This window comes from Lathamus discolor, chromosome 5 (genome assembly GCF_037157495.1).
Source record: "Lathamus discolor isolate bLatDis1 chromosome 5, bLatDis1.hap1, whole genome shotgun sequence".
Classification (NCBI taxonomy): domain Eukaryota; kingdom Metazoa; phylum Chordata; class Aves; order Psittaciformes; family Psittacidae; genus Lathamus; species Lathamus discolor.
In genome coordinates this window covers 119282037-119308054 of record NC_088888.1, presented here as the reverse complement: position 1 = coordinate 119308054, position 26018 = coordinate 119282037, and the positions used below count along the sequence as shown (strand labels likewise).

Sequence of the window (26018 nt, the reverse complement as noted above, 5' to 3'; positions counted from 1 at the left end):
AAGGTTTTACATTCCTGCCTCTCTGTCAGCCATTCTGTCTTGCATTTACAAACACATGGAGGACAATTTTCCCTTCAATTGCTCCTGTTCTCATCCCTGAGTCATGGACTCACCCCAAGTGTGATGAAGGACATCCCTGATTTGTGGCACTGTGGCAGCAAGACATGCTTGGTGAAGACCTGAAAGAAAAAAGGGTCTGGCTGTAGAATCGGACCCTTAAAACCAATTAACTTCTTTGAAGGTAATGACATTACCCAGTGTGCATCCGCTCTATGTCTGAAAGGGGCCACAGACTGTCTCAGATCCACAATCTGTGTGTTGCCCCAAACTGCTGGGGGTTTTATATTTGTGTAATGATGATTTTTATTTACTGTGGCAGAGGGGAACGAATGAGGATCTGCCACAACTTGAATAGAAGCAATTCCACACCTGTCCCTTTAAATGCACATTTGTGATTGGCTGCCTTGTATTGTCCTCCCTCCTCTGGGGCTGCAGGGGACTGTATGTGTGTGTGTGGAAGGATTTCCCAGCCTAGTTGGTGACCCCTCATCTTGCTGCTCCAAGCAGTGGCTTCCCTCCCCTCCTTTCTTTCCAATATTTATTGGAAGCACGTGCTAAGGAATCTGTGAGCCTGCAATGCTAATGAGTGCATGGCACAGAGCAGAGTGGGGCACCAGATGCAAAGGGCCGGGCGCGTTTCCTAATGAGGGAGTCCCGAGACCCATCTGTTGAGTCTCGTGGGCCCTCAATGAAGTTAGCTACGCAAGGTTGCCAGAGGAGGTTTTTTTTTCTCTAATGCTTTTAGTTCTCAACAAGTGCAATCCTGTATAGAGCAGCATGTCATGGAGTGAGGTTTTGTTGTTACTAGCAGATAATGTGACTTTGAAAAGAATGCCCCCCATCCCAGCTGAAAAGAGGATAACCCTCCTCTACCCCCTTCCTTCCCATCCTCCTTGCTCGGATCAATAGCAGGTCCCTAGGCACAAAGCCTGCATTCTTTTATTCTCAAATTAGAGCAGCTGCAGCAGCAACACCACAGCTCATTGGAAACCTATTAGCTTTTGAAAGACTTAATCCAGTTTGAAAATAACTAGTGTTTCTCAATCCTTCACGCACTCACTCCTGTAAGAGGCAATATTCTTAGGCTGCATTGAGAGAGGACTGGGTTTATTATTAAAATAACCTGCATTTCTCTCAGTGTCCCAAAGGAGCAACAAAGAAGGCAAAATGTCAGTTTCCCAGCTTCACACAGCCTAAGTACATGGGATTTACTCTGCCGTATCACACCCTACCACTGAGCTATGCCACCTACCATCTTGCCTTCAACAGTGACTGATATCTTGTGATTCACTCTCCAATTTCATAGTTTTTAAGGCCAGAAGGGACTGTTATGGTAATCTATTTGACCTGCTACACAACACAGACATTAGAATTTCATCTTAGGATAAAAGCTGGGAGCAGCTGGATTCTTTAATGCTGCTCTGCTGGGCAGTGGTGGAAATGAGGGGGTTTTTAGGGGGTGCTTTTTTGCTATAAGGGGAATTTGTTCTTTTTAAGCACATTGAACACAGAGCTTTGCCAGTGGGAGCCCTGGGTACATGCAGCAAATGCCTTGCTTTGGAGTTAGGGGAGCTGAAAGGTAGAAACGGTTTGCTCACCTGTCTTGGTTTCTTGTTTAGCTTTTATATCTAAACACCCCTTTACTGTGGATCTCCCTGCAGCACGCCTGTGAGCTATTTACTCCCATTTTAAAGGTGGGTATCTGAGCTTCAGCAATTGCTTATGGCCTTCAGAGACATTTAGGCCACAAATGCCATGTGAAGACCATAGCAGTGTGGAAACAAAAGTTATCTTGAACTGGGTCCTGAATCTCTTGCCCTAAGTCACACTGGAATCTGTAGATGATCAGGCAGCTTGTTTTATTTAGCTTGAGTCCCAGCTTGGTGTGTTTGCTGGGACATCTTTCTCTGCCCAGTCTTTTCCTCTACCGTGGCAGTCCTAAACTTTTCCTGTAAGTGCTGCCAACTACTCTCAGTCATGATGGTACAGACATTTTGGCAGTAGTAGCTGGGGTAGGACCACCAGCTGACTTCCTGAAGGCCACCGAACACCAACAGCTTTTGATTTCTATTGACCTGGACCAGATTCAGTGTGGTGACCTAGAGCTAAGGGGCTCAGTATCTCATTACTAATCCCTTGAGCTAGCCAATTCCTTCCACCAAGTCAATGTTTTCTAAAGTGTTAAAAGACTTTTCCTGCCTGCCTGCCCATTAAATCCTGCTCTTCTGTCTGTGTCCTTGGATCAGCCTAATCACTGAAGTGGATCAGTTTCAAGTCTTAAGGAGGCAAGCTGTGGTACTGACAATGCAAAAGATGGCAGGCAGCGCAGCTGAGGCACTGCCTTCCAGCCAGCAGGACAGACACTGCTCTTAGGGGTCTGTTTTTGAGTAACCCCAAGGTGCTGCTTTTCTGATGCGTTGTCAGCTGGGGCATGTGGTGTTTCCTGCTTTTAGCTTATTAATCTGAGTTTTACAGTTTATATATGTTTCTAAATATTATCTAGGAAAAAGAAACTAGGAAAAAGTGTGTCCCTGGATCGTGCCCAGGTATTAATGTTTGCGTGCCTCAAGTACTAATTCTCTTCTGTGATATTTTAAGCTTCTCACTTGCGGAGCCAGGGAACTCGGCTTCACAGGATGAACCACACAGAGCACCATCGCTATGTATCTTTATTATTTAGGTCTTATATTTTAAAGATACAGAGAAATGTGTTCAAAAGAGTGTGTTTGGAAACCACTATGTTCTATGTTAAAATCTGCAATAGCCTCATTCACATACACTTGGCAGGAAACAGCTTCCATTTGCTTAATTTTAGGTTGGATACAGAACAGCTCAGAATTCCAGGCCTTCTGTATACGTGTCTCCTTTTCCAGCAAAGCTTCTTCATAATTCATATAGACTTACAAAGTATACATTGCTGCATGTATGTATTTCCCCCCAATATATATCTGTATGAAAATGGGGAGCTGCTATTAGGCATTTCAGTTACTCATCCTTGCTAACTGTTCCCTTAATACTTACTTGGTAAAGTGGCTATAGCTGTGTTCTTATGAGGAATATTTTTCTTCTTGCAGGGTAGGAACACTGTTTCCCCCACTACTTATGCAGCTCTGCAGTAGCAGTCTGTGGTGCACATGCACTTGAATACCAATTTCTCTTATCAATTTTTTCTTAAAATAAAACTTATTCATAGTAAATGTGTCTGCCTTCGACTGCATATAATCAGACCAGGCTGCTGATAAAAAGAGCATAAATCTCCAAGCTTTTGCGCTTGCTGTTATGGAAGGAATTGTGTATTTGCTGAGGGATGCTAACCATATTTGTCCTTCTGTTCAGTCAGTGGATCAGAACACTTTAATTCTAGGCTATCTCATTAAGAATATTCTTACAATGTTAGTCTCCAGAATCACAGGGGGTTGATCCTTTCCAATCCTGGTGGTGTCAAGCTAATGCTTTTACCATTTGAAACAAAGTTCTTAATGTGGAGCTTGACATGAAGGCCTCTGTCTACTAAAGACACAAAAGCAAAATCTAAGAGTGTCCTTCCTTTTGCTAGTGCTTTGTTTATCTGAATTGTTTCCCAAGTTAACTCCTGTGGCCTAACCCCATAGAAGAGAAGATCTAATCTCTAATTGTCCTCTGGGACTATTCCTGCAAGGTCCTTGAAGAATATATCCTGTTTCCCAGTCAAAGAATTATTCCAAGGATGTGTCCTGTCTTCTCTTCTCATTTGAAGATTGTTTACCTGTTATTAATGAACTGTGTTTTGTCTATGGACTATTCCTAGTGTGGTGGCATTGTGATGCTTATTGGAGAAGGAGGAAGGATTAAAATGACTCAGACTTTGCATTCAACATCACATACTGTATGCAGAAGGACTTAACAATCATGTCACGAACACACCAAAGCTTAGGCACCCCTTGGAGGCAGCAGAAATTGTGCCATCAGTGGGAGACAGAGTCTTTAATAGAGAAATATTGTGGGAATTCATAATTACCTGTTCTGTTGACATTTTAGAGTAGCATGGTATGTGTTGTCAGGTGTCAGATGTGGAATGAAATAACAACCATTTCAGGATAGTGCTAAATTAAAGCAATTTGAGGATCAAGTTATGCATAAGTATAAATATTCAAACTCAGCTGCAGCAAACAGAATGCTCTCATTTGTGCCAGCTAAGATAAGTTTGGCAATTTTATTAGAGTATGAAGAGGTCACTTATTGTTTCAAAGAGGTTTTTCCTGAAAGGAAGGCAACCAGTGCTGAAGAGCTGAAAGCACTGAGCTGTGCTCATTTGGATTAAAAATAGGTATTTTTGGCAAGCGGAGCTTCAAAATAAGCAAATTCTCAAACCAAACAGTTTTCCTTTTGGTAGCCGAAAAGGAAACCGCACATCCAGGAGGAATGTAGATCAAAGCAAACTGTGCAAATGATGCAGAAACGCATAAAATAACAAACAAGGCTGGTGGGAAGAGGGGAGCTTTTGTAAGTAGATAGGTCTGTTCATATTACACTGAAACCAAAGGCAAGATGGCTAAAGAAGATACTTGAAAGGGGTATATAAGGCTATAGATATTTCTCCTCAGAGGATTTTTTTTCCAGCCTGTTTTTGCATGTCCATTGTATTTGCAAAGTCGAATATAAGGGGCATACTCAGCACCAGATCTCACTGATACCAACTTCTGCCTTTCACCACTCTATCTTTTCTTTCACTTTCCTTGTCTCGCTGGCTTCCCTGAGCCTCTGTTTGCCTAAATCTGTGGCAAAACATGTTTGGTTTATTGCTTGCCCATAATGCTGTTAAAGCTCATCATCAACTCATCGTCTATAACTAAGATTTCAATTTTTAGGTAGCTTAACTTTCATACTTTTCAGAACAGAAAAAGTCTGAGTGTATATAGGTATTAGCTGGTTAAATTGGAATGCATTGTTTAATAGTGGTATACGAGAGTATAAATCTACATCAGAACTGTTTTTAATAGACAATATGAAAAGAAAGTTATTGCTAAATATTTTTAAACTTATTGTTTTACTTTCATTTAAGTAACAATCAGTGCTTGTATAAATTGAATTAATAGGAATTTAGCAGTTATTGCAGTGAAGTCACTCTTTAGCTGAGTGACTTGTCCAGTTCTTTCTTGGATGCCTCTTCATGAAGTGATGGGAATATAATTCATGAACTCCTTGGGGGGGTTTGATTCACAGAATTCTTGATACAAGAGAAGGGACCTTGCAGAAAGGAGAAGGGTCCTTTGTCCACCAGCCAGGAAGAGACTGGGATTTCTGGGATAGCTGTGTTTCCTCCTGTGGGTCCTGCAGACCTCTCCATGTCTCTTTTGTCCTACTAGCTCTTTCCATGTGCCTCCCCAGCTGAAGAAGCTTCATGTGTGGCACCTACCTCACCTTTGGTAGAAAACAACTCTTTGATTGTGCTGAAGATAATTCATTTCCTCTAGGTCAACAAATGAGAAGGCATCATATCTTTGAGCCACATTTCTTTACATAGAACTGAATGTGTCTCTTACCTCTCAACCCCCATCTCTTACTTCTGCAGCCACATACTTTTTGAAAGCAGCCTGTCTAAGGCTGGAACAGAGTGGGTTCCCCAGGGCTCTATATGTGAGGGCAGGACACAAGCTGAACTGACGCAGTCCAGAGAAGTCTGCCATCAGGAAGGGCAGGCCCCACTGCACCCATCCTGTACAGGTCATAGGATATACGTCGCACCTTCCCATCTTCCCCTTGGCTGTGCACAAAAAGATGCCTGCTCATTGTGTGAAGGTCAGGTTACTGCAGAAATGCTACTCTTCACAAGGCTGTCACTGGGATAGATGTAGGGTAGGTGGAAAACAATGCTTTTCCAATGTACCAGTAAAGGCTTATTTGTGACACACAAAGGTTTCCTCTAGGAACTTTTGATTTCTCTAGGACTCTGGAATTGTTTGCCATCTCTTTGAACTTTTTTTAACATGGCTACTTTTAGCCTGAATGGAGACTAGTGAAAGTTTAGGCACTATATCCGGGGAAGCTCATCTCTGTGTGAGCAGTGGACCAGTCAATAGGCTCCACATATCAGATTGTTAGACAAAGGGGCAGCCTGCAGCAAAAGGGATGTTTGTATTGTGGCCTGAACAGGCTTCCTTAAAAATAATAGCCAAAGGTAAACACTATCAATTCACAAATTAGATGCTTGTAAAAAAATGTCAGCCCATTTGCTAACCCTGTAAGAAGGGAAATAAGACTTGACAGTTTGCGCTGCTGTGATTCTAAGCATGATGGTTTCCTTAGGTAGAGTGCTTATGGTGCTCTGTAGGCAGGGTGAGTGCACTGCAGTCATTGATGGCAAGTGATTGGGAAGATTTGTTGCTGTGCAGAAGTTTGTGCATGGCTTGCTTTTAGGTTGTTTCAACCTATCCACATCAAGTGACAAAATACAAAGGTGTCCGATCTGAACAGGCAAAATAAAGCTGACATTCTAAAAAGAGTACATCCACACAGTGCCTTCTGTTTTTCTACTCAAATGTGGTCTTTCTTTTTGTGACTTCAGGTTACCAATAATGCAGTGGGGTTGTTGAAAGAGGATTATCGCCAGGCCCAAGCTGGCTTTGCTAAGGGAAATTTGCTACTGGAGGAGTATCTTTGCAAAATTTATTCCCAAGGTGATATCTTCCAAGCACAGAAACAATTTATATTTTGACCTCCTTGGTTCTTGGTAAATATATGGCCAGCAGATCTCAAATTTGGCCAGCACTCTGCATCTGCTGGCTAACTGGGTGATCCTGTGCTCCAGAGGAAAAGATGCTGGACTTGGGGAGTTTTGGGAGGAACTTACCATAGAACCATCTAAGATTTAGGGTTCTATAAGGACCTTAAGGAAAGGACCTTAAGGAAAGGACCTTAAGGAAATGACCTTAAGAAAGGACCTTTAGGAAAGGACCTTAAGAAAGGACCTTAAGATAATCCAGTTCCAACCTCCCTGCCATGGACAGGGACACCTCACACTAAACCATGTCACCCAAGGCTTTGTCCAGCCCAGCCTTGAGCACCACCAGGGATGGAGCATTCACACCTTCCTTGGGCAACGCATTCCAGTGCCTCACCACCCTTACAGTAAAGATTTTCCTCCTTATATCCAGTCTAAACCTCCCCTGTTTAAGTTTTAACCCATTACCCCTTGTCCTATGACTTCGCTGAAAGGGAGAAAGGTTGAAGAGATCTTGATGAAAGGCATGGAGTAGAGCAGCCCTAATTCAGGCTGGACAAATTCTGAGTAGTTTTAGACAGAGCATTTCATAGTTGCTGGAAAATCACTCATTGAGTCCAGGAGTTTTTATACTGTCCCACTGTGTTTAGCTGGCCTCAGATATATGGAAAGTCATATTGGAATGGGACATTTTTTAGCAACAACACATTGCTTGGTGAAGGCCTTGTGCAGAGATGAAGAGTGAAAGGCTTATTCCTGTGAGACAGCTTCCAGTGTGATTGTGATAGTTATGCTTAGCACTGATAATGGGTATCAGAGATCAATTGTATTATTCGGGAAACAAACCCTAGTCCATAAAACTGAGTTTAAGTAGTTGGGACTGAAAAATGGCATAGAGACATGAAGTGCATAAGAAAGACTGCTTAGAAATAAGGACTTAGCCCAGACCTTACACAAAACCAACCCAGGCAGGAAATGAAATATATACTTTAACATGGAACTGAAGACATCAATTGTCTGACCTTCTTTTGCTGAAATACCTTGCTGCGTGCTCCATGGATTGACTACAAGGCTACTCTTTCATTCTGATGAGTCAGACAGTGTTGAAAACTGATCTAAAAGGATCTGTGGGGTTTTGATTTTACACATTTTTCATCAAGATGCAGCTTTCTGAAACATGATTAAATATTTGATAACTTTGACCACAATTAAAACTGATCAGTCTTTAATTCAGGAGTTTTAAACTTCAACAAACAATTGTCCCCAAACTTGCAGAATCTCAAAAACTCGTAAAGAATCATAGAACTGTTTAGATTGGAGAAGACCTTACAGATCATGGAGTCCAACTGTTAACCCAGCACTGCCTAGAACACCACTAAACCATGTCCCTAAAATGTGTCCTTAAACATTAGACACCCTTAACATTAGAGATCGCTAAGCATTAGAAACAGCTGTTTTTACATAACCGTTAATATAGCTGTTATTACAGTGTGGTTCCTTCACAGTATCTGTTATGCTTACATATGTCAGCATGAGAATTGAAGTCTCCCTCAAAATAGTCATTGGCTTTTTGTCAACAAAAATCTATAATCAGAATAATTTTGGTATAAACAGCACTTTCACAATGGAAAGCCTGCATTCAGGAGATTTCTGACAATTCTGAGCTTGAAAGGGACTGCTTCTAAAACAGGAAAAAGCTGTTAATATCACTGTATTATAGAGAAGCCTGTTACATAAGAATGAAAGCAAAAGAGAACCATGAACATTACTATACCAGATACGTTCCAGTGTGATAACTTCTGTTGGTATTGGTCAGTACAAGGAGCAAAGAAATTAGAAAGCAGTTATTTGCCTAAAGAAAAAAAAAAAAAAGATATCCTGAGCATTTAGTTACTAGTTTGGATGGCTTTATAACCATTTAGTGGTATCTTGTCATAAATAACACTAATTAGCTTTAAAACGCAGCATTTTTGGTTTCCCAGTCGTTCTTCTGGCAGAGTTTCACAGATTATTCATATGGAGATTTTTCTTAAATCGCTTTAAAATGTTGTCTTTCTCCTTCATTGTATTTTATTTCTGGTGTCCTCAACATAAGAAGGACAGAGATCTGTTGGAGCAAGTCCAGAGGAGGCCATGAGGATGATCAGGGGTCTGGAGCACCTCCCATATGAAGATAGGCTGAGAAAGTTGGGGCTGTTCAGCCTGGGGAAGAGAAGGCTGCGTGGGGACCTCATAGCAGCCTTCCAGTACCTGAAGGGGGCCTATAGGGATGCTGGGGAGGGACTCTTCATTACGGACTGTAGTGACAGGACAAGGCAGAACAGGTTCAAACTTAAACAGGAGAAGTTCAGGTTAGATACAAGAAAGAAGTTCTTTACTGTGAGGGTGGTGAGGCACTGGAATGGGTTTCCCAGGGAGGTTGTGAGTGCTCCATCCCTGGCGGTGTTCAAGGCCAGGCTGGACAAAGCCTTGGGTAACCTAGTCTAGTGGAAGGTGTCCCTGCCCATGGCAAGGGATTGGAACTGGACGATCTTGAGGTCCTTTCCAGCACAAACCATTCTATAATTCTATGATTATGGGAGAGGCTGAGAAGGATGTGGCTCACTTTTTGGTTTTGATCTGGGATGTAAGTCTCATCTCATTTTCACTTAGCAATGATAATCCTGGTGTTTTCAAGTTATGTTTTCCAGATATTTCTTAAAGTTTCTAGGCATTTCACTTGCCAATCTCTTGGACCCCTATTGTTTCTGGTCTCTTCTATCTGTGGATTCAGTATTTCAGACAAGAAACTTATGTAGTAACACTATTGTAATAGGAAAGTAATAAAATTTATACTAAGTGTCCATAAATTCTAAATTAACATCTAGACAAGATTTTAAAACACTTATCCAAGGCTGGTTTTTTAGGTTTTAGGCTATCAAAGTAGAAAGATAATGAATCCTTTTGCTGAGAAAACGATGTCTTGGCTGAGCCACATAGGCATGATGTGCTGCTACTACTTAATAATTACAGCTGAGTGAAAATAAAGGTATTTAAATTACAGAAGAGCTGCAGCACCGAGCATGATCTTTCAGATTGCTGCTGGAGGTATCCTGATAGTGACTCATAGCATGGTGGTACTGAAAATGTGTTGGTTCAGGGCCTGTGGTCTTCTGCAGGACGATCACATTGCAACTTTAATGTTTCCTGGACACTTGGGTATCTCTAATTCTGGAGTAGATGTTTTAGGAAGGCTTGTACTCTCCATATTTCAGTGTCTTGCTGCTGACACTGAACATCAGGCAGTGTGAATGGCTCATTTTGAGTGATCTTGGTCTGTGGTGAAGAGAACAGGAACAAGTCCAGCACACACAGAACAACTGTCTTTTGTTTACTAAGTCAAAGCTGTAAAACCATAAAGGGAGCAAAAGCTGAAATCAAGGGAAATAAAAATAATGGAGTGGGAAGGGAAAAGGAGAATCAACATTTGAGGGTTCTTCTGTGTAAAACAGAGATCTGGGTTCGGTCAATGGGGGAAGTGCATGACTCATTCTTACACAGCTTTGCTTGATGTAAGAACCACTTTAAGTTTGGATTTGAGATTCTTGGAGGTAAAGACATTATTTACCAGCAAGAATTTATCAACACCTTCCCTGCTCAGCTTTCAGCTTGATTCATCACAGCCAAAAAGTAGCCTTACATGATTACTAGATGAGATATTAGGAAAAAATCCTTCACTATGACGGTGGTAGAGGTGCTCGCACAGGGTGCCCAGAGGAGCTGTGGCTACCCTATCCCTGCCAGTGTTCAAAGCCAGGTTGGACAGAGCTTGGAGCCACCTGGTAGTGGAAGGTGTCCCTGACTGTGGAAGGGATTGGAACTATATGAATTTAAAGATCCTTTCTAACCCAAACCATGCTTTGATTCTGTGATAAATATACTTTTAGGCTGCTAGCTGAAGCAAGGGTCCTCCTTTGTAAGATGCAGGAAAAGCTTTCTTAAATTTTATTCTTAAAAATAAAATATGCTTTCAGTATTCATAGAATCATAGAATAGAATAGTTAGAGTTGGAAAGGACCTCAAGATCATCCAGTTCCAACCCCCCTGCCACGGGCAGGGACACCTCACACGAAACCATCCCACCCAAGGCTTCATCCAACCTGGCCTTGAACACAGCCAGGGATGGAGCACTCACAACCTCCCTGGGCAACCCATTCCAGTGCCTCACCACCCTAACAGGAAAGAATTTCCTCCTTATATCCAATCTAAACTTCCCCTGTTTAAGTTTTAACCCATTACCCCTTGTCCTGTCACTACAGTCCCTATTCCTGGTGGAGGCTTCCTGCTCACTGAAAGCTACTGCTTCCTTGAAAAATCTTTGGTCTTTTAGAGCATTTTAAAGGAGATATTCTTAGGAAATGCTGTTGCTTTGGGGCATCTGGCTTATAATCAGTCAGTCCTTTCAGAGCCTAACTCTTCTGTCACAACACCAACCCGGAGCATGCCTAGTGTGGTCCTGGGGAGCCATGTGCCTTATATGTCCTGCAACTTGCAGGAGGTCAAGTAGGGGGAAGCCAAAGGATTTGTGCAAATGGTGGAGCCAAGCAGAAGGTCAGGGATGGCATTTTGTGGCCATGGGAAAGAGACAGCTCTTTCTCCTGGGTCGGGATGAGTCTCTGTCAGTGCCGAGTCTCAAAGGATCATGGGGCTTCCATGGCTGGCACCCAGCGCTCTTAATTTTGTGGTGAATAAGAGCCCTGAAAGCACATAATTTAACCCGCCTGAAAATAATTTTTGAAATAAATCATTTTCTTGTTTAAAGAATAAATCTTCAGCAAGTTTCAAGAGAGCCTAAAGCACTACTGATTTTAATTGTTACTCTACATAGGGCAGTGTCTATACTGCTTAGTGCTTCCAAACCAGTGCTGCTAAAAAGTCTGCTAAAAGGCAATGCTGCTATTAAAAAGTCAGGTCTGGATTTAGAAGCTGTCACAATTCAAACTAAACCTGGGGGGGGGGGTGGGGGGGGGGGTGGGGTGTGTGATTCCTGATTTCACAGCTGGAAGAGGAGAGGACTGGTGAGCAGAGACCCTGTAGTCCTCTCCAGGTCTAACTAACCTGTAGCCCACACTGCCAGTCTGTGCCACAGTTTCATGTCTGAGCACTGGGTTCTGCAAGCAGTGCTCTGTAGCACATTGCTGCTCTGGAAGGGAGAAATGCTTCAGGAGAGATGGGTATTTTTGTGTTTTGATGGGTCGTTGCTGGAATACGGGTTATGTATGACAGGAATTGTGCTGTGGTGTGTCAGACTGTACCACAGAGAGTGATTCCAGTCAGCAGTGAGTGATTTTTATCATACTGCTCTGTGGTCATCCACTGGGCTCTCCAGGCCTTTGCTGGGCAGTTGCTTCTTCAATAGCATGTCCTGTTTCAGTTGAGATGTTTCAGGGTTTGGCTGGAGCACAAGGGATTTTTGGGGGTGTGAAAAGGATTGGTTTGGGTGAGATGCATTTTAGCAAAGTAGAAATTACACTGGTCAGCCTTGGTCTTTAGAATGATGCTTCACTAAACCTCCCTGTCCTTCATTTGGGAGCTGCACTGTGTTGGAGATGGTTCACTGCAGAGGCAGGACGTGATCTGTAATGACTAAGTAAAGTGTTCTGTGACCAGCCATGCGTGAGGTGGGGTTTGGATAGACTAGAGATTCTTTTGGGGCTTGATTGTTCAAGTAGTAGTTGGCAATTCAGTTCCTCCTGTGACAGCACTCGATACACTGGCTGGTTAGTTAAAAGGCTAATTTATGATCCTTATGTTAACTTAAATAGCAGAGATTGGGTCCTTCTTACAGAAACTAGGAGTCCAAGATGGATTGCAGGCAGGTTCTTGCATTTTCTTCCTTGCTGCTGGTTGAACACCAGAGAAAGTTGGTGATCTTGATATTCTCCCATGTGTTTGCTCATTTCTCCCTTTTCTTGGAGAGCACTTTGGGATCTTGTTTCTGGAGCTTTCTGTGAGGAATGGACACTGCTCTGGTCTTTTCCACTGCAAACAATCCACTGCAGGGAGAAACTTGTCCCTGTCCTTCAAATTGGGAAGCTCTTACTCCTCTACTGAAGCTGATTGCAGTGTTGAAAACTAAATTCATACAGTTTTTGGCACAGCAGCATTTAAGTAATTCTAAGTGGCTGGGAATTAATTCACTGTGCCATTTAAGCTACTTTGAAGGATAAGCGATCTAGCTATATTTTATTTGGGTTGTACTTTGTATGAAATGTGTAGAGCTATTGAAACCAGATAAAATAACTGTGCTAGGCTGATGTACACCAGTTCAAAATGTGTCCACTGGCATATGAAGTTGGAAGCTGAGAGTTTTCTCAGACACAGATGCCACCCAATTCTCTCACTTCTAGGTATCCTCACCCCTGGGTAGGTTACTGTGTCTAATAGATAGGAAAACACTTAGTTTCCATTGCTATTGCCATCAAGTCATCCATTTTGAAGGTCTTAGAACTTACTTTATCTAAAGCAAAATATTTGTCACATGTTATTTGAAGGGACCTTACTCTGGAATACATCAGGAGTAACTAGAAGGAATTAAACCATTGCTAATATTACAGAATCGTAGATAAGCTTAGGTTGGTTGAACTGGACATTTAAAGATCATCTAATCCAACCTCCCTTCAAGGACATCTTCAACTAGATCAGTTTTCTCAGAACCCTGTCCAACCTGACCTTGGATGTGTGCAGGGATGGGGCATCTACCAGCTCCCTGGGCAACCTGTGCTGGTGTTTCACCACCCTCATTGTAAAAGCTATCTTCCTTATATCTGCTCTAAATTTACCCTCTTTCAGTTTATCTGCAAGTGAAGGATATGCTTAGCTCAAGAGTGGTGTGAGTGTAAACAGTGTGTCATGAACAATTCTGTTGTGTCTTAGTTACAAAAATATAGGTAAATCGTAGAAGTATCATGTGTTGTAAGCACAAGCTTTCATAGGCAACCATTGCTACAAATTCTCATTTGCAGGAAATCTTTCTTGGGAGCTGTTATCTTTGTTCAAAGTTAGACAAAAGTGATCTCCTTACTTAGTGTTTGTACAGACTAAACTGTAAAAGAAACATCACCGAAGCAGAAGTGTGACATTTCCAGCTATTTTTAGAGGGAAGTCTGTTCAACAATACATTTCAGGTGACAAAACACAAATATGATGCACAGTGCAGAATGGAAAGAAACAATAGACCCTCTGCTGCTGGGAATAAAAGAAGACTATAGTAATGTGATTATGGTAATGGTCAACAAGTCATAGTCTTGTGCTTTTGTTCACTGTAATTAACTTCTTGGAATGGCACAGTCGCTTTCTCTGTGCTCATCAGATGGCCCTGCTTTTGTGTCCACAGTCTGTTACTTCTCCTGCAGGGACTGCAAGCTTCCAAGTGCATTACTAAATGAATTCATTGCTGGAACAAAGATTCAGTGGTAGAATAGAGATTGATATCTTTTGTTGTCAGACATTCAATACCATACAGCAATCCAATTACTTAAGCTGTTTCTATCAGTCTTATTACGGCTCACTATTGAGGCATGCTTTAAAGCTGGATAATTCTGTCTTGCAAGAATGTAGTGGAACAGATTAGAGCTTTAATGAGAGGGCTTTCTGTGGGCTAGGGCACTTCCATTGTATGTGTTGGGATTGAGGAATCATACCTAGGCAAGGGCCCGGAGTCATTGTTGCAAAGACTGATCAAAGAGAAGCCTGAAATCTGTACAACTGCTTGAAGAAAAGTCATGGGTTATAAAGAAATAAAATAAAACCCAGGAAGGTTTCTGTCTGTTACTGCCTCTCTGATGAGAATCTGTGGTACACTAGGAAGAGGAAATTGCTTATTGGAATTCAGATTGTGGAATGGATATCTCATTTTGTGTTTGAACTTTTCCTCCGCTGTGCTATAGGTCAAATTCTGTGCTTAACTGTAGCATTTTAGGAATGCTGGCAGCACAAGTTCAGCACAAGGCTTATTCTGCATACAGCTGCCCAGGGTAGATGTTTAGAGAGGAGGGTTTCTAGTGCAAAAATATACAGCAGGAAAGAAGGCTTTGATAATTGCATGTAGAAAAGGAAAGATCGTATGAGCAACTCAGCCTTCCCAGGTTAGCATCCTTGCTCATGTTCTCTGTAGCCCAAAGCAGGTGTAGGTTGAGTCCCAAGGCAGCAGAAAGCTGGAATCAAAACTGAGGCTGAAGTGTAGAATTGGAAAACAGTTACGTTTCTGTGAGAAAAAAATTCAACAGTATAAATACGACTGACTCTATTTACTTTGCAAATATTTTAGGAGGAGTTTGTATATGTAAAACACAGCTCAGGTTATTGTGGCAAACACAAGAAGTAGAGACTTGTGAGATGCCAAACTAAGTCTTTATGTCCAGCAAGACATTTTGACTTCTTCTTGATATATGATTCCTGATGGACTTTTAAAACATGGTAAAAGCTTCCATCTCTCTTCAGGACCTCAAAAGAAACATCTGTCCTTTAAGTTGACACAGTGTGAACAGAAGCACCTATGAATTGCTAAGGTTGGAGTGAATTGGAAACACAGATCAGAGTGCTTTTGGATGGGATACATACAGCTTGGTGTCATTCCTGAAAATAAGTATATCTAACCTGATCTGAAATTCCACCTTTCTACATTACTATCCTGAAATAACTGGTGGTATGGTTGATTTCTTGGTATGATAAAAGAGCCAAAGCAAGCACTCAGTTGGGGAGAGTGGCAATGCGATGTAACTTCTGCAGGGTAACACTGATTTCCAACAATCTGAGGATATGGCCTGTTTTTCGTAGGTGCAAAGATATTTGTATGATTTATAATTTCAATCTGATAAGTCTGATTTTTCCATTTCTTACAGTTATTTTACGCTATCAACAGCTAAATATTTCCTCATCAGGGACAAAGTTATGAAGTATTACAGTTTACACATATTGTCTCACTGTAATATTTTCAAAGTATTATTTAGAAGAATAGCAATTATAAAGACATTTTCCAAAGAAAATTGTGTTAGAGTTAGGATAAGGATGAGAGGGGTGTGAACCTAATTCTAAGGAACACCTGGAAGTTTATCTAATCATGTAGGTTTGTTTTCAGAAAGTGTTTGTGTTCCTGTGTATAACCCATGAATTCTGCTTTTCTTCAGCAATAAAGGTATGATCCAGTCCTGGGCAGAAGCTAAACTTGAGTTTGCAACCTCAGTTGCCTGATGTGGATTGAAGTTAATGTTTCATGAGGCAAAAGAACAGCACCTGTTCATTCCAGGAGCAGTTACTAGTAAGATAACTTGTTTTGGATCAGAGTTAAGGTGGTTTTGTGCTGAATTATCAGGTTCTTTCTCACTCAGGAGTGTAAGGGGCATTTGAAGATTTAGGGTGGCCTAATGAGTGATGTCTACAGTAACTGCTTCCTTGTAATCTGTTTGCTCTATTTAGGAATGAGGGGTTTGGACTTCTGATCTTCCAAAGGGAGCTTTTTATGTGCATTTTCATTTATTTTGTCTAAATACATTGGAACCTCCAGGACAGATACTCAGCTGGTGTAAATCAGCTTAGTTCCATTGACGTCAGTGGAGCGGCGCCAGCGGCAGATCTGACCCACTTCTTTAATCTGATCACTTGTCCATCCCATTTATTTCAGATTACATCAGAGGGAGCAGAGCCTTACCTCATTCACCATGAACTTGATACAGGTACAACCTTGCAAGTTTTGGCAGAGGACTGTCATCACTGAGAAACATGTAGGCAGCAAGAGTAGCCTCCAGTCCTCTGCCATGCAGAAACTGCTTGGAGCCAAGGTGTCTGACAGACCCAGCTTTACTTAATAGATTGTGTGACATACGAAATTCCAACTTGCTCATAATCAATTACATTAGTTTCCCACAAAACATTAACACCACAATGATGATCAGAGGGGTGGAGCACCTTCCGTGTGAAGGCAGGCTAGGAAAACTGGGGCTGTGCAGCCTGGAGAAGAGAAGATTCAAGGAAGACTCCACAGCAGCCTTCCAATACCTAAAGGGCGCCTACAAGAAATCTGGAAAGGGACTTTTTATGGGGCCTGTAGTGACAGGAGAAGGGGGAATGGCTTTAAACTAAAGGGGGGTAGATTTAGATTAGCTATTAGGAAGTTCTTTCCTGTGAGGGTGCTGAGGCACTGGCACGGTTTGCCCAGAGAAGTTGTGGCTGCCCCATCCCTCACAGTGTTCAAGGCCAGGCTGGACAGGGTTTGGAGCAACCTAATCTAGTGGAAGGTGTCCCTGCCTGTGGCAGGGGGGCTTGGAACTGGATGAGCTTTAATGTCCCTTCCAATCCAAACCATTCCATGATTCTACTACAGCATTTTATGTGGTGTAAATATCTATTAACAAGTTAGTAATATTCATTCAGTGTTCAGGGTGCCCTTTTCCACTACAGCAAGCTTCAAGTCATCAGCAGCTTCAGCATCCCAGCTGTGAAAGCTGTCCTGGTACTGACCTTAGGAATTCCAAGGGAATTCAGGTTGAAGTTTGCAGTCACACCTCGGGTCTGGTGCCTCCTACTTGTTCCTTCAGTTTTCCTGGTTTTTACTGTGATTTGCCCTTGGATCTGTTGCCTGCCAACGTCCTCTCAGATTAGCACTGGATAGTTAGACTGAATGTTATCTTCATATCACGCACTCTTCTCCCTGTGGATCTCTGTATCTGATCTCTTTGACTGCTGAATGAGCCCATTTGAAGGTTTGGGGTTTGGGTTTTTTTGCTGGGGGAAAATGGAGGTGCCAGTACACAGCTGAAGAACTTGTTTTTTACCCTTCACCTGAACTGGTGATTGAACTGACTCTTGGCTCTTCTACTTGTTCTCAAACAATAATCTTATTCAAACATCCTAGCAGCTTCCAGGGACTCTTTCCCAGGAGTATAAAATATCATGCGTTTGGGCTCTCTGGGTTTAGTGTACTCAGAGAAGTTGCCCCTGAAAGTTTACATCAAAGTCCTAATTTGTTTCTGTCCTATAACCTTGCAGTGAATGTACATTCTTGAGAAGATCTGGGAACATGTTTTTTACCACAGCAGATACTTTCTCTTGGTGCTGCTACACAATGTATCTCTCTCTTTTATCTACCTCAGTGCTTAGTTTACGATCCTTAGTAAAGAGAAGAGTTTTGCCTTTTCGTTGTCTGTTTTCTATGTTCATCGCTAATATTGACAAAATAGCACAAATGCTGCTTTTTGTGAGATCAAACTGTCTTGCAGTGGGAACAGTCCATTTTCTCAGGAGTCAGTTGATCCTCTGCAGCATTATCTAATATCCTATGACCTTTTCTGAGCTAGTCGTGCTGTGGCCATTGACTTCGTACTGGACTTTCTCCAGTACCTCCCTTCTAGAGTTTGCAAATGCCAAAATGATGTGAGCCACTGCAGTTCTGGTATCTTTTTCCAAATACCAGATGGTTTCTTGGCTTCTGTTCCCAAACTGTGTCTTGTTTTTGCAGACCCTGAAAGCAGTGAAGTTAGTCCAAAGCTGGGACAATATTGAGTTCAAGAGGTACAGCAGAAATTTAGTGAAGATGCAAATATATCTGCTTCTCATCAAAAGTTCCTCTTTCATTTAACAAGGAAACATAACTAAATGAATGGATTTTAGATGAGAAGGAAACTCAAGACCATCTAATATGACCATATGTGTTCTGCATGCCATAGAATTCCACTGTTACCTCTACAAAACTATTTCCTGCCAGATAGTGGGCAGATCACACCTCTGCTAACTAACTACTTGGGTTTCAAAGCAATAGTACTCTCCAAACCTATATGTGTGTACTCTTTTTGTGATACCGCAATCTGAGAGATTGCTCAAGACAGGAATGAAAGGAGGCAAAGGGAAATCAATGTTTAACTTGGAAATATTTGTCAGTTAACAAGTCACAAGGAAGTGAGTATCATTAACACCTAAGATAGATACCATTGCATTTCCTAAGTTCAGGAATTTTCTGAATAGATTTGAACACATTTATTTTATAGAAGGCTGCCGATCCAGACTCTGGCAACACTTAAACATGTGCTGAATTCCATCCTTCTTATGAACAACATGCAGTTGGGTGCAGAAATACATTCTCTGAATAGGGATGCTCTCCTGAACTGGAGATAAGCTTTTGTGCTTCAGCTGTTTTAAGGGAGTTCTATTCTTTTGGCATCTTGCTGCTTTTCTTCTATTTCCCATTCAAAACCATCTGCTTTAACATCCTGTTGAGTTATAAAGTATATTCCTTTACATTCTTACAACCTCTTAGTTGTCAAGACCTGGAATTTCTTATACAAGGCAATCTGGAAATCTCTAAGAGCCCTGTGTACAATAAATCTACTTCACCCCCCTAGTCCTGTCCTGTAACTCAGGTCTTTGTCACACTGAAAAAGTTAAAACACTTAATTCCTCTGAGGGAGGAGTCTCTCAGGTATTTCCTTATTGATCAGTACTGTAAAGCCTTGATCTCTGCCTAAGAGGCACATTGATCTGTCTTGTCCAGAGTAGCTGAAAGGACTTTATGCATTGAATTTATCAGTAGTGCTAACATGTCTTGCTAAGTGAAGCCAGCCTGTTAATGTATGGATTTTCTGCCTTGAGTGATTGTCTAAAATCAATAAGTCATGAAAAATAAAAAAGCCCAATTCTCACAATTCATATCCATGCTAATTACAGACTGGCTTGAGCAACAGTGCCCAACTGAGTTGTAACACTGGGGCTGGAGGATGGTGTGGTCGTTGTTCAGATTCCCTGATTGCAGTTTCATTTTTCCTTTTTGAAAACCACTAACAACATTTATCCATTCATTCATTCTGAAGGGTGATGCTCTGTTGGCAAAATGGTGAACAGTTACTAAAAATAAGGTCTGATGGTGAATCCTTTAAAAATATGACAGCATCCCAAGCAAGTAACTCACTTTCAGCAAAAATTGCAAGCATAAACCTTTTCAAAATCACAAGCTCTATAAATCCTTTATGCAGACTGTAAATCCTGAAAAGAAGTGTCAGATAACTTGGAAGGGAGGCAGCTTTCCATCCAAGATGTGTAAGGTACTGTGGTCCTTAATTTATTGACTGAATTGATCTTGCTTTTATAAGCCTGACTTGGCATAAGTTTTCTGTTTATCTCACAAGCAATGAATCTGTCCTTCTTGCCTGTGTTTAAGCACTTAGTAGCTGTTAATTAAAGAGGACAGGCCCTGCTGGATCCATAAGTACTGTACTTCAAGGTACATTTGGATTAAAGCTTTCTTTCTCTTATCATAGAATGGTTTGGGTTGGAAAGGACCTCAAGATCATCCAGTTCCAATCCCTTGCCATGGGACCACACTAGATGATGTCTCCCAAGGCTCTGTCCAACCTGGCCTTGAACACTGCCAGGGATGGAGCTTTTACCATTTCTTTGGGCAGCCTGTGCAAGTACCTCACCACCCTGACAGTAAAGAACTTCCTTATAGCTAACCTGAACTTCCCCTGTTTAGTTTAAACCTATTATCCCTCGTCCTGTCGCTACAGTCCCTGATGAAGAGTCCCTCTTCTCAAGTTGCGGCATTACCTGCTCTATTTGACTTTCTTAGAGGCTTGAAAACAGTGTCAGCTGTTTTTCAGAGCATTAATTCTTTTTTCAGGGTGATTTTTCTTTCACTCAGATGTGTTAATTTAAAATTGTTGGGTTTTGAAGTACAGGGACAGGATTTGGAATGCTCCATGGGACGCTGAAGTCAGCCACTTCTACAAAAGTTTTCCATATGATGCATGTCAGCAGCACAGCTTCAAGGAGTATCTTCTTCCAACCCTTGGGATTCTGTGATTCTGTGATTCTGTGATTCTCACTTTGCTTTTCACTTGACATGAGTTTAACAGGTGTCTCAGGAATCCCCTGAATACAGCAGTATTAAGCGTATGTGATCTGGGAATAAAACAAGAAGGCAGTTTAGGGAGCAAGGAAGGTAACTGTGGAAGATGAACTGGTTCCAAAGGACACCCTCAAGCTAAGGGTGGCAGAGAAATAAAATTGAGTAGATTTAACTTTAGTGTGAGAAAGAGCAAACATGCATGTCGGCAGAGACTCATGTGGTTTAATGAATTACTGGAAGTTGGGAGAATGGGACATGCCCTTTCTAAAAGTGTTTCTCCAAAGTCTCAGGGAATCCTGAGCCCAGTGATTGTATTTCTTGATCTCAAAGGAAAATGCAGCCAGTATTATGACCAAGCATTCTTGAGTGACTGTGTACTGAATTCCTAGCCCTTTGAGGCCTGTGGAAGAGTTGACAGAGCAGAAATAGTCCAGCCGATGGGTTAGAATCAGAAACGATCCTGTTTTGTGAAAAGTATAAGGAGCTGTTCCAGTAGCAGCAGCAGCTCAGTTTCCTATGGAACCATATCCTCTGTCTCCCATGCACCTTCTAGGGATCTTCATGAGACCTCCAGATCCTTCCCAAAACCACTCATGACCAGAAAGGCAGAAGGTGGCTTCTGCTGCATCTGCTATGGAGCTACACATGTATCAATTCAAAGGCTAGAAATAAGCTGATTTGCACTGATAGGACACCATTGATCCCACACCTTCAAGGAGATTTTCCTCAGCTGGGGGCACTAATTTAGGTCTCTTTCCTTTGTGCAGTGACAAGACCTGTAAGAACATAATTATCTCTAAATCTTTTGCTTCTTCCCTGACAACTTGCATTGAAATGTGCCAGTGGGTTTGGAAGTTACTTAGGGGAGACATGAACAGACAGCATGACTGCATAAGCCTCATTTCCTTAGGAAATCAAGTGGAAATGTTTGTATAGGTTATATACAACACACTATGGTTTGTGTCTGTCGTATTACCTTGAAGGTTGTTGTTGTAATTGTATGTCCCATTGTGCTTCATCTAATCTAGGGTTTCTAAAAATACTGCTTTGGACCTTTGTGATTTGTTTTCATGCATCTCATGAACCCACGGCTGAAAGGGGCATCCTGGGTCATTGTGTCCAGGCTCCTGCTGGGGTATATGAACTGTAAAAGTTGAAAGAGAAAAGTACTGTATAATAAACTTCTGATTGGTACAGTCGGAAAGTAATGAGAGAATTGGAACCTTCAGTTGTGTGGCCTTTACAAAGCTGGAAGTCGCAGTGTAGGGCAGTCCCTTTGCAAATCTTGGGTCATTAGCTTATATTCTGCAGTAACTGCAAAGGGTGAATGTCAGAGGATTAATTAATATTCCACTTTACAGTGCAGGAATATGAAGTGTTCACATTTTCCCCAGAAAATCCTGGGGAAAAGATTTCCAGATTTTATGTGTAAAAGGAGTTTTAAAACTGTAAGCATGTTTACGTGAAGGAAATTATTTGATCCAGGGAGAGGAGAGACATCCCTTATCTTTTAAATGTGCTTGAATGACAGTAAGGCATATTCAGCATTCTGAAGGCTTTTCCTAAACAAACCAACCCAGAAGTCCCTCCGTGGAATAAGACAATAGGTGAAAGAAGAATGGCAGGCTTGTATAAATAGGGCATATGGGAACAATAATATCAGATTATTTCTGAAGCTGTATGATTATGCTAGGAAAAGAACCTGGTGATACAAAATCAGAGCCCTTAAATGCTTGTGTTTCAGGATTTGCGCAGTTTGCCTTTAGACTTCATCTGCATGTTTATTGTCAATGTTAAATGTGCTTCTTTAGTATATGTAGCTACTTGCAGATTGTCAGGGACACTTCTGGAATATTAATATTCCAGAACATCTAGATTGTTTCAAATCTTTGTGCTAAAATTCCCTCTATATAGAATGATAAAAGATGCAGCCGTTCAGAGAAAGGTACAGCCTGATGGAAAGGAAAGGACAAACCTGAGCTCTGAGCACAGGTAGGAGTGATGATAGACTGAGCTCCATCTTTGTGCCATGTTCACATACACCCAGAACTGAAATGTGCAGTGAACTACATTCTAGGGGCAGTTCATGAAATCATAATAAGAAAGATGGAAATTGCAGCTTTATTTCAGAAAAGCCTATTTGCTATGAAAAATTACATTGCTTTAGTAGAATTAGGCAGTTTTAAAAAGTCATTTCAGGGGCTGAATCATTAAACTTTGGACCTTTGAAGGTATTTAACGGTTAAACTCCTGACTGGATGAAAACCTCTTTCTGGAATGTTGTAGTTACTTTTGTTTTAAGGTGTTCGGAATGAGCCTAGTCTTTTAAACACTGTGTTAATGCTTTCAGTATGTTAATTTTTAACGAAGAGGTTTTCTTCATGAAAAGCACATTTTCTGCCCAACAGAATTTGATAGTGTTTTCCATTAAAACCTTGCAGACTGCTGAATTTGACATTGCTGTGAAGTTTGCACACTCAGGCTCAGCCTTTAGCAAAAAGTCTTCTGAATAGGTGGGGGGAAAAGGTTATTAAATATCTATCACCCATTGGAGGGATCCAGACTGCCTTCTATTGCCTCTCTGTGGCGATGGCTTTAAGCAGGTGGAACTCATCTGTTTGACTCTTTGGTTCTCATGCTGCTTTGGGAAACCAATGCACCAGCTGGCTGTGGGCTCAGTGGTCGGCTGTAAGCCTCATCAGGACCCATTTCTAAGCCCACCTTATCCTTTGCTCATCTAATCTTACATCTAATCTTAAATTACAAATATTATACCATGGTCAGAATTCAATGACTGATGATCCCAGCCTGTTGCTGCTCCTCTTTGTCCAGCCCCCAGCAGGGAATAAAAATCCCTTTCCCTAGGTGCCTCTGCAGTACCACAGCTTTGTCATTGTAGCTGAGCGGGCACATTGAGATTTCCCCCCTCAGTTTTTATTTAGCTAAGTACATTATCTCCCCTATTGCTGCCAGCTCAAGCTCAGTGTTGTCTTTGTATAAAATATGGCCCAGTCCTGCTTGCTTCATTCGCGTCACTGTTGAATTTAGTTGGCTTTGGTGAAACTAGTGAAAAACTGAAGCCAGTTGGCCAAATCCCATTTTCAGTTACCATTACATAGACTACACTGACTCTATTGAAGGCAATAGAGGAACCCTAGAATGAATAGATTATATTGACTTCTGTGATAAGTGCAAAACAAATAAAGAATTATTTTTATCATTAGGTATTGTGGTGCTATATAGAAACACTTACATTATGCATCATCAGCTTTTGGGAAACTGAGACCCAGAAGTACACTCATGGTCCCGTAGCATGTCAGAGCTGCAGCTGAAAATACTGGATTCTGTTGCTTTTTGGGGGCAATAGTTGCATAAAGATGGAACTGAAAATGTAGTTGTGTATACGCATCACACTCAGAAGAGAGGGAAATTCCTACTGAAGTTTCCTCATCCGTATTTAAGGCACTTAAAAATTATTATAAATGGCAAAAAAAATCACCTGAAGTTTTATCCTTGTGTTATATAAGCTTAATAATTGACAGCCCTATCCCCCAAATGGTATTTAATATAGGCAACACATCGAGGGAGAAAAAAAGTATGTTGGCTTTATTACTGTATTTACAATCTTGCTTTCCCATGCTTATTTTAGGGTCATTTGAGAAAAAGCTTTAACTCCAAAAAAATGAATGCATTGCTACTCTGGGAATTAAATTGTCACTTAATATAGTTCTGATAATAAAAATTGGTGTCATTTTTCTTGCAGGGACTTATTGAGAAGAAAGTTAATAAAAACTGCATGGAAAAACTGGCATCACAGCTATTTTTTTCTCATTTGAAATTCCTACAGGAAAAAAAAAAAAAGTATCAAGAAACAGAAACATTCTGTGGTCACTAAAACCCAAAGGTAAGATTCTCTTTGTAAAGATACTATTAAGCAAAGTAATCTCCAATGAACATTTAAATATCTTTTAAGAACAAAGACTTAACTGACCCTGCTGATGGGAAAGTCATGATGTGGCTTTTTTCCTGATCACTTTCTATTCTTTGTATGTGTGACAGATGTCAATGAAGTTGAAAAGTGCCCATTTCGCAGCAGGATGCTGGGCAGTTTATAGAGGCCCTAATATCTCCTGATCCTGACTGCAGGATCTGTAGAGAAAGCATCCTGCAGGGGAGAGGCCTGCTGCCTTTGAATAGAAGTCAGCAGCAGCTCTACAGGCCTCGGCGAGAGATGCCACTGTAGCATCAGGAAACCTTGATTTATTATCTGAGAAATTCACCATCCATCTGCATGAAGAGGTCACAGTAGCAACTTCCCTAATGTGAATCTGAGACCCCCATTATTTCCCACTTATTGCTACAAGCATGAAAAATTGCTCCAACTGAGAAAGTTGGACTTGCAGGACTCGTTGCCATGGTTGAATTTATAGGAATATTTAGGAGCATTGCTTAGTGGGGCTTTTTGAACCTATAAACTCTGACAATTTTCACAGGTTTTTTTGCTAATTAATGCCACCACTGTGGAAATGGAGCAGTTCTGCAAACAAGCTGCGACAAATGGGATTTTTATTGCTGGTGGAAAAGCCCAGGGAATAATTAGCAGGTCCATAGAGATCTCTTGATTACAGACATCTGCATTGGTAATGTCCAGCCCCATAGATCGCAGAGGGAAATGTTTAGGGCTTTTCACCTTAGGGCACATTTATGTTGTCAGCTACACCCTTCAATCTGCAGTCAGACAAATGTGGGAAAATATTTTGTGAAATGTTAGACCAATGAACCTGATGTTGACTAATCTAGACGAGGGGAACTGGCTTTGCTTTCCAAAGCACTGTCCAGCAGCCAAGACTTGCAGATGTGATATTTTGATATCTCATTAAACTGGATTTCACAGAGCTATTTCTCAGCCCTGCATTTGAGCTGCCGTGTGTTGCCCAAGATGCTTTTGCAGTTGTTGCTATATTCTTGCATAGGATGAAGAGGAACCAACAAGACTGATTATTAAAAAACCACACAGCTCCTTGAAAATGAAGCACTGAAAAAGGAATTCGTGTCAACACAGGATTTATTAGTGCAGGTTGAAGAGTAACTTGATTTGGGATTTTCTTGCTCTTGACAAAGTGATTCACGATATAAATCATGGACCTACTTATAGAAACAATCAAGGTTTTGTCTTTTCTAAGCAGCACGCTTTTAAATTGGCTAATAAAATATTAATTTTAGGCCTTTGAAGGAGAATTTTAAGCTAAGGAATTTTTAAAAACCACAATTGTGTTCGTTTGTACAGCTTTACAGTGCCGTTGCCCCAGTCCTAGACTGGTTCCTGTTGTCTAAAATGCCATATAAATCCCAAACAAAAATAATTCCTTTCCTGAAAAACTT

At 41.3% G+C, this 26018-nt stretch overlaps 1 long non-coding RNA gene across 1 annotated transcript; it reads left to right on the top strand.

Moving 5' to 3' along the window:
* LOC136015827 (uncharacterized) lies at positions 1-26018 on the top strand. Its single transcript, XR_010613369.1, has 3 exons — positions 1-241; positions 24400-24540; positions 25610-26018. It is a non-coding gene; the product is annotated as an uncharacterized LOC136015827 (long non-coding RNA).